Source organism: Bombus affinis, unplaced genomic scaffold, assembly GCF_024516045.1.
Source record: "Bombus affinis isolate iyBomAffi1 unplaced genomic scaffold, iyBomAffi1.2 ctg00001171.1, whole genome shotgun sequence".
NCBI classification, from domain to species: Eukaryota; Metazoa; Arthropoda; class Insecta; order Hymenoptera; family Apidae; genus Bombus; species Bombus affinis.
Window position 1 is genome coordinate 3,200 of NW_026109601.1, and position 9,301 is coordinate 12,500.

General features: G+C 53.2%; 1 pseudogene; it reads right to left on the minus strand.

Moving 5' to 3' along the window:
• Nucleotides 1–9,060: 9,060 nt before the first annotated feature.
• The window catches only part of LOC126928626 (large subunit ribosomal RNA), a 2,969-nt pseudogene continuing 2,728 nt past the window's right edge, over nt 9,061–9,301 (minus strand).

Here is a 9,301-nt window from a genome sequence, read left to right on the forward strand (position 1 = left end):
GCAGATTTCGTAGTTAACGCGGCAATATTTTGCCACGTGTCCGTATCCTTGACACTTGTAGCAGCGACTAATTGCTATGTAATCTTTAACTTTGCAGGCATTCCATGAGAGGAAGATCTTACCTTTCAATAGTTTCTCCCTTACCTGGGGGGGCACTTCGATGACCCAGTTCGTCTCCTCTTGATCCTTTCTGCCGGTCCTGAAGCAGAACTTGATGGCTGCAACGTCGTCCTCATTTAGTCTTTCTTGGTTCTGCTTCCTCATGCAGGCCAGGATCTCCTTCTCTGGAATGTCCCTCGGGACGTCGTAGATGATCATCCTGGGGGGTCTCCGCTGCGGCGTGCTAGCTTTTAGTCCAGCCTCCTTTAGTTTCGAGTTCTCGGTGAACTCTTTTAGGCTCTCCGGCTTCGTCGTCTCAACGGCTAGGCCGTTTCCCTTTATTTTCCGGACGGCCGTAACTTGGATTCCTCTCTTGCGGGGATTCACTAGGGTGAACACCGCGTCAAGTGCTTCTTCGCTCGTTTGAATCTCGCCACCTTCTCTTTCCGGTCGAATTATGACCACATTTTTGGGCGGCTTGACCGCCGTCTGCTCGACCTTGTTGCTCGTTATCTTTACTTTTTCGGCATATGTCGGCTCCCTCTGTTCCTGCTGCGTCGTTCTCAAGACGGCTGTTTCTAGCCGCCTGGTTGCTTTGTTGACGGCGTTCATTATCGCCGTTTCCTTATTCTTCTCATCTCCGGCACTCTGCTCTAGCCTGCCTGTCAGGTAGCTATTATGGAGCAGTAGCTCGTCAATAATGCCCCTCATTTCTTTGAAGTGCCGTAGGATTACTGCGGCGTGTTCCTTGTTTATTTTCCTGGCCGAGTCTAAGCAGAACGCCGTGACCTTCCTCTCTATGTCACTGGCCTGTGCCTTTATATCGGGCACTTGCCGCTTATCCTCCCCGGCCAATCTCTCCTCGTCTCTGGGGGGGTTGTTTCTCCCCAGGCTTGCTCTCATCGTCTTCTCTGGTATCCTCGGGCTTGGAGTGGCCTCGTTCTTTTCCATCTGTTTCCTCAGGGGTTGGAGGACCACTCTGGCCTCTGCGCCTGGCGACGAGTGCCCTAGCGTCGGCATCACCGGCTCCTTGCCGCTTCTTGCGGCTGCCGCTGCGGCTGTTCGCTTCCCGGTGGCTATGTCCAGCGGCGTATTGAATCCCCCTCGCGGACTTTCAGTTGGCGCTTTGTTCCCGCGAGCACTCCCGCGCTGAGTCCGGCGGCGTGCTCTTCACAGTTCAAAACCCCTGGGTTTGAATTTGAATTTGAATTTGCCGCCTAGCAGCGTGCTCTTGGTTCCCAAGATGCCCGGGCGGCGGCGCTTCGGTCGCTCGACCCAAGATGGCTGCCGCGCGTCCGCTAACCTATCCTCCCGCACGTGGCACTTTGTTTTGCTTTTCTCGCGCTTATTGCGACAATTTCCACTAAACTTTCGGTGTGCACTATGTTTTTAGCACTCGCACTATCTATTATTTTAGTTTTCGTGCCCGAGATCTTCGATTTTCGCGTTTTTGTCCGCCACGTGGCCTAACCTCACTTCGCGCACGCGGCACTTTCTTTTGTCTTTCCGCGCTTATTGCGGCAATTTTCACTAAACTTTCGGTGTGCACTATGTTTTTTAGCACTCGCACTACCTATTATTTTAGTTTCGTGCCCGAGATCTTCGATTTACGCGTTTTTGTCCGCCACGTGGCCTAACCTCGCTTCGCACACGCGGCACTTTCTTTGCTTTTTCCGCGCTTATTGCGGAAATCTCCACTAATATTTTTGCATGCACTTTATTTTAAGCACTAACTCTGCCTATTGAATTATTTTTCGCTCCCGAGATCTTTGATTTTTCGGTTTTTCCTATCCGTCGCGTCAGCTAACCTCACTTTTCGCACGTGGCGATTTACATTAGCTTTTTTCGCTCTGAATTCGGCGATCTCCACGATTCTTTTTAACTACACGTTTTCCTCGGCACTCCCACTTTGCTTTAAATTAATTTTTACGCCCGAACTTTTTAATTTGCCCGGTTTTTTCGTTTATAGACTGCGGAGCGACGTGCACGCGTCCGTCCCACTTGCCGCCATCTTGGAAACAGTAGATAGGGACATATGCATATATGCAATTTTTGGTAACGGGTACTTTCCCAGACTTTTTGTCCATACAGTAACCCGGGTCCCCTGGACCAATTGGGGTTGGGTAAACGCCCAACCATCGCGCAAGGCACACAGTGCCCTGCTTCCTGGATTAGCTAGGCCTGCAGGGGCTGTCGCTCGTCTCAGGTCGAACGGGGCCCTTTCTAAGCCCTACCGTCTACCGGGACGGTACCGGAGCAGTTGGGACGCTGCTCACACGCCGTAGACCATTCGGTGTAGGACGAACACCTTAACTCGGCCCTCTTGCCAGCATCTTGGCCATCAACCACTGCCACCACGAGTCCATACCCATTTTTGGCCGAGCAGAGGGGTCGCTACTCCCTCCGGGCTATAACTCGACCCGCCCGTGGTACCAGCCTAAGTCGCTGGTGGGACTATCGTGTGGATGTACGGCCACGTCACTACCGGCCCGGCGTCCTGCTAACCGAGCTCGGCAGACCCAGATGGGACTCACGTAAGCGGGGCTTACAGGGCGCCTACAAACCCTGAACTTTCCCCGACGGTCCCACCCTTGGCATCAGGATCGTGGGTGCGCTACTACCCAAGGCCCCTTGGAGAGAGTGAGGCTGCCTCTCTCCGCCGGCAACCTTCCTTGCGGTGTACATAGGGACTCACGTAACGGGACGCTTGTCCCGACGGTCCCCCTGGCTGCGGGAACGTGGGTTTGCCAGCCCCCATAGGCTCGCAAAGCGAGCCCTCCCTGCGGGAAGTAGATAGGGACAAGTAGTATTGAGCGATTAGGGGCTCGACCGTTGGGCCGGCCACGCCATTCCCGGAGTATAGCACTCATACTGGCTTCGCTAGATGTTATTTATATCCTACTTTCTGACGTCCAATGCCCGGGGAACGGCGCGCATAGGTGGTCGGCGCGCGACTTGGAAAAACCCTGCCCTCTCCTTTCGGGTCAGTGGGCAAGTTGAACCTACCCTTTCGGGCGGCAGCTCGCTTAGCCGGCGCCGCGCGATGCGCGCATCGCGCAGCACCGTTACCAGCGGGGGCCACGGGGAGGCGGAGCTGCCAGCATATAGCTCGGTCCCAGCAGGTTGGCTTTGCAGCCGATTGTCCCTGCACCGTCACGGCACTCATTTGCATGAGCGTCGCCTGCGCTGACGGTCGCAGGTCTTATCTCCGGCTCGTGTTGGTTTTCTTGTCCTCTTATCCTTAGTTCTCTTCCTGTTCCCAGTGTTTTGTGTATTGTCCTGTCATGGGTCCTGTGTTTTCGTGCGTGTATCCCTTCTTCGCTGTTTTATCTTCTTCTTCTTCTTCGTCTCCTTCCTGCTCCTCTACTATTGGGTGTCGCCGTCTTCTTCTTCGGAGAGTCCCTCTTCGTTGGTTTCTTCCTCTTGTTCCCGTCGTTGTACGGGCACGCACTGGGCCAGTCTTGGACTATGCCTTAGAGGCCGGCCTGCCTGCCCCTCCAGTTGCGTCGATCCGCTTCCTGGCAGTCGCCCTGGCTGCGTTGCGCCTCCCATTTCTCGTAGGGCGTTCCTTCTCTTCTCCTCCTTCGCTTGGAGTACTTTCCTTGCAAACTGACAGAAGTGGGGGTATACGTCTTTTGTTACGTACTCCCGCTTTTCTTCCGGCCAGCGCAGATCGAGTTCTCCCAGTGCATTTCGGAATTCCTGCCTTTCTTCATCGAAGATTGGACAGTCTTCTAAGATGTGATGGGCGGTTTCTATTTCGCCGCATTCACATGTGTCCAATTCGCTGAGGTTGAATGACTTGAGCTTACCGTTGAAATCCCCGTGGCCGCTAATGAACTGTGTCGTGTAGTGGTCGGGTCTCACCCAGCGGTTCTCCAGTCTGTCCTTGATGCTAGCAAAGTAGTCGAAGGTCGTCCTGCCCTTTGGCGTTGTTTGCCAGCGCTCTTGCCACTTATCTAACGCCTCGCCGACAATGGATTTCTCGTCGGGCGCTTCGTCGCGCCTCCTCTTCTTATTGTGGAGTCTTGCCCTGATTTCGACTAGGAGGTCAATAGGAATGACTCCGGCGATAACCTGCAGTGCCTCGGTTGACGTGGTTCTATAGGCCTTGGTCACTCGGAGGAGTGCCATCCTCTGTGACCTTATCAGCTTGCTCCTCGCTTTCCCTTTCAGTAGGTCGCTCCAGCCGGCTGCGGCGTATGTGGTTATCGGCTCGTACAGCCCTCTGTACAGAGTACGCATGGCCGCGTGTCCGAGTCCCCATTTCGCCTTGGCCACCCTCGCGAGGCTGTTGAAGAGTTTTTGACACTTACCTGTTATTGCCTCCACGTGCTTGTTGACTTTTAGCCCTCCTTCGAGGTGCACTCCGAGGTATTTGATTGCCTGCTCCATCCTTATATTCCTGCCGCTAATCTTAATAATCGGTGGCCTCTCCGCGTCCAGCTTACCTTTGACGAGCAGCATCTCCGTTTTCTGTGCCGATAACGTTAGCTTCTTCCTGGTGCACCAGGTAGAGACTCGGGTAACTACCTCCTGTCCCTTTTCCTGGAGCTCGTTCCTCGTGTTGCCGGCAATTAGAATCACGATGTCGTCCGCGTACGCGATGGGTTCGCACCCTGTCGCGTTTCCCGCTAGCTCAGCCAGCAGGTCATCAAATACGAGATTCCAGAAACTTGGTCCCAGTACCGATCCCTGCGGGCATCCTTTCGTGACGGGCTTGCTCACTGCTTCGTTTTTCCCAGCAATCTGTACGGTTCTTTCGGAGAAGTAGCTCCTTGTTAACCGGTACAGGTTGTCGGGGCATTCTCTTCTTTTGAGCTCGTGCAGCACGTTCGGCCACCAGACGTTGTCGAAGGCTCCTGATATATCGAGTGCTATTGCGAGGACGTACCTCTTCTCGCTCATTTGCTCGATTTTCTCGCGGAGCTTGATGATCGCGTCCACCGTCGATCTTCCGGGGCGAAAGCCATATTGTCTGTCGGAGGAGAGCGCGTGGTCGTGGAAGATAGGTGCCATCCTGGTGGCCATTAGCCTTTCTAGCAGCTTGCCTATCATGGAGAGCAGACAGATTGGCCTGTAGGATTTCGGATTGCTTCTGTCCCGATCCGGTCCCTTGGGGATGGTGATAACATTTGCGACCTTCCACCGTTTGGGGAATATTCCCCAGGCGAGGCAGCCGTTCATGAGCCTTAGGAGCTCCTGGTGTATTCTTCCCCAGGCCCGTTGGATTATTTCGACCTCAATCAGGTCGGGGCCTGGGCACTTCCCCTTCCTCAGCCGTTTCACGGCGTCACTGAGTTCCTCGAAGCTGAATTCAGGGGTGTCTTCTACGTTGGGGGGGTTTGTCGAGTTCCGCCTTATTTCCTTCTGCTCCTCCGTTTCGGTGTCTTCCTCGTCGTCGGGTAGAAGTGCGGACAACATCGCTGCCGCGGTCGTTCGCCAGTTGGAGGTACATCCGAGCGGCGTCTTCAGCGTCGATGTTGTTTCCTCTCCTCTGAGTTTCCTTGCGACTGTTTTGTAAGCGATGCCCCAAGGTTCCCTGTTACCCTCTTTGGTGACGAAGTCCTGCCAGCTCTGGATTTTTGCTCTTGCCAGCATCCTTTTATACTCCTTTCGTGTTGACCTGTACCGCAGCTTCTCCTGCTCCCTCGTAGCGGGGTCCCTGGCCCCCTGATACCTTCTTCTCGCCTGGTAGGTGTTTCTCTTTGCTCTGGTGAGTTCGGGCGTCCACCAGGGTACTGACCTGTAGTACCATTTCTTCTTTGGGATGGCGGTGTCGCAGGCACCTATCAGGGTTGCCTGGAGTTGCCCGGCCATTCTTTCGACGTCCTCTGCCTGCTGGAGGGTTGTTTCTTTGAGTGCCTCCATTTTCTCTGTGAGGGCACTCTGAAATACCTCCCAGTTGGCTTTTCGCGTGTTATAGCGTCTTTCCTGAAGCTGCGGTGTGGTGCTTCTCGTCCCGAAGTCGAGGAGCGTCTCCAGTATCCGGTGGTCACTGGAGGTACCATCTTCGCGTATCCTCCAGCCCTTTACAAGGAGTATTGCCTCTGGGCTCGCCATCGTCACGTCTATGTTTGATCGCCCTCGAGTTGTTTCAAACGTGTGGGGTTGTCCTGGTTGATTCAGGACATGGAGACCGTACTGCGCTATGACTGCCTCTAGGGCCTCGCCTCTGTCGTCGGTGCTCCTGCTGCACCACAGCGGTGATTTTGCGTTCGCATCCAGGCCGATGATGATCCTCTTGCCTCTGAGACACCGTAGTACCTTCTCCAACTGTTGCACGCCGACCTCGATGTTTCCTGTCGGCGGAAAGTACAGGCTTGCCGCGTACACCTCTGTTTCCCCGTCGCCTATCTGCACGCAGGAACAGTGTGTTGTGCAGAGTTCGGCGACCTCGAGGGGCGTTAGGGTCTCTGATTTTATCCCTACGGCCGCCATTGGCGGGTTGTGCTTCGACCCTCTGCAGGCGATCGCGACTCCTGTGCCGAATCCGGGTATTTTCCCATCGACGCTGTATGGTTCTTGCATTAATATTATGTCATCCCCATCGGCGTCCATTTGCGTCCGGATCTCATAAGGAGTTGTTTTGGATCGCTGCATGTTGTGCTGCAGGATCCTTATTTCCCTTTTCCTCCCAAGTCCCCTTCTGTCCCTGCGTTGCTCTTTATACATATTGCGTCCTTGCTATTATTGCTTCCAAGGCTTTCGTATACATTGGGCATTTCGCGTTGGAAGCTGCGTGGTCGCCCTTCCTCCCTGCTCTCTTGCAGTTTACGCAGGTGGCGTGCCCATCCTTATCTTTGCACTCTTTAGTGCTGTGCCCACTTTCTGCACAGTGCGCGCAGATTTCGTAGTTAACGCGGCAATATTTTGCCACGTGTCCGTATCCTTGACACTTGTAGCAGCGACTAATTGCTATGTAATCTTTAACTTTGCAGGCATTCCATGAGAGGAAGATCTTACCTTTCAATAGTTTCTCCCTTACCTGGGGGGGCACTTCGATGACCCAGTTCGTCTCCTCTTGATCCTTTCTGCCGGTCCTGAAGCAGAACTTGATGGCTGCAACGTCGTCCTCATTTAGTCTTTCTTGGTTCTGCTTCCTCATGCAGGCCAGGATCTCCTTCTCTGGAATGTCCCTCGGGACGTCGTAGATGATCATCCTGGGGGGTCTCCGCTGTGGCGTGCTAGCTTTTAGTCCAGCCTCCTTTAGTTTCGAGTTCTCGGTGAACTCTTTTAGGCTCTCCGGCTTCGTCGTCTCAACGGCTAGGCCGTTTCCCTTTATTTTCCGGACGGCCGTAACTTGGATTCCTCTCTTGCGGGGATTCACTAGGGTGAACACCGCGTCAAGTGCTTCTTCGCTCGTTTGAATCTCGCCACCTTCTCTTTCCGGTCGAATTATGACCACATTTTTGGGCGGCTTGACCGCCGTCTGCTCGACCTTGTTGCTCGTTATCTTTACTTTTTCGGCATATGTCGGCTCCCTCTGTTCCTGCTGCGTCGTTCTCAAGACGGCTGTTTCTAGCCGCCTGGTTGCTTTGTTGACGGCGTTCATTATCGCCGTTTCCTTATTCTTCTCATCTCCGGCACTCTGCTCTAGCCTGCCTGTCAGGTAGCTATTATGGAGCAGTAGCTCGTCAACAATGCCCCTCATTTCTTTGAAGTGCCGTAGGATTACTGCGGCGTGTTCCTTGTTTATTTTCCTGGCCGAGTCTAAGCAGAACGCCGTGACCTTCCTCTCTATGTCACTGGCCTGTGCCTTTATATCGGGCACTTGCCGCTTATCCTCCCCGGCCAGTCTCTCCTCATCTCTGGGGGGGTTGTTTCTCCCCAGGCTTGCTCTCATCGTCTTCTCTGGTATCCTCGGGCTTGGAGTGGCCTCGTTCTTTTCCATCTGTTTCCTCAGGGGTTGGAGGACCACTCTGGCCTCTGCGCCTGGCGACGAGTGCCCTAGCGTCGGCATCACCGGCTCCTTGCCGCTTCTTGCGGCTGCCGCTGCGGCTGTTCGCTTCCCGGTGGCTATGTCCAGCGGCGTATTGAATCCCCCTCGCGGACTTTCAGTTGGCGCTTTGTTCCCGCGAGCACTCCCGCGCTGAGTCCGGCGGCGTGCTCTTCACAGTTCAAAACCCCTGGGTTTGAATTTGAATTTGAATTTGCCGCCTAGCAGCGTGCTCTTGGTTCCCAAGATGCCCGGGCGGCGGCGCTTCGGTCGCTCGACCCAAGATGGCTGCCGCGCGTCCGCTAACCTATCCTCCCGCACGTGGCACTTTGTTTTGCTTTTCTCGCGCTTATTGCGGCAATTTCCACTAAACTTTCGGTGTGCACTATGTTTTTAGCACTCGCACTATCTATTATTTTAGTTTTCGTGCCCGAGATCTTCGATTTTCGCGTTTTCGTCCGCCACGTGGCCTAACCTCACTTCGCGCACGCGGCACTTTATTTGTTTTTCCGCGCTTATTGCGGCAATTTTCACTAAACTTTCGGTGTGCACTATGTTTTTTTTTTAGCACTCGCACTACCTATTATTTTAGTTTCGTGCCCGAGATCTTCGATTTACGCGTTTTTGTCCGCCACGTGGCCTAACCTCGCTTCGCACACGCGGCACTTTCTTTGCTTTTTCCGCGCTTATTGCGGAAATCTCCACTAATATTTTTGCATGCACTTTATTTTAAGCACTAACTCTGCCTATTGAATTATTTTTCGCTCCCGAGATCTTTGATTTTTCGGTTTTTCCTATCCGTCGCGTCAGCTAACCTCACTTTTCGCACGTGGCGATTTACATTAGCTTTTTTCGCTCTGAATTCGGCGATCTCCACGATTCTTTTTAACTACACGTTTTCCTCGGCACTCCCACTTTGCTTTAAATTAATTTTTACGCCCGAACTTTTTAATTTGCCCGGTTTTTTCGTTTATAGACTGCGGAGCGACGTGCACGCGTCCGTCCCACTTGCCGCCATCTTGAAAAAAAAAAAAAAAAAAAAAAAAAAAAAAAAAAAAAAAAAAAAAAAAAAAAAAAAAAAAAAAAAAAAAAAAAAAAAAAACCAGTAGATAGGGACAGAGGGAATCTCGTTAATCCATTCATGCGCGTCACTAATTAGATGACGAGGCATTTGGCTACCTTAAGAGAGTCATAGTTACTCCCGCCGTTTACCCGCGCTTTTTTGAATTTCTTCACGTTGACATTCAGAGCACTGGGCAGAAA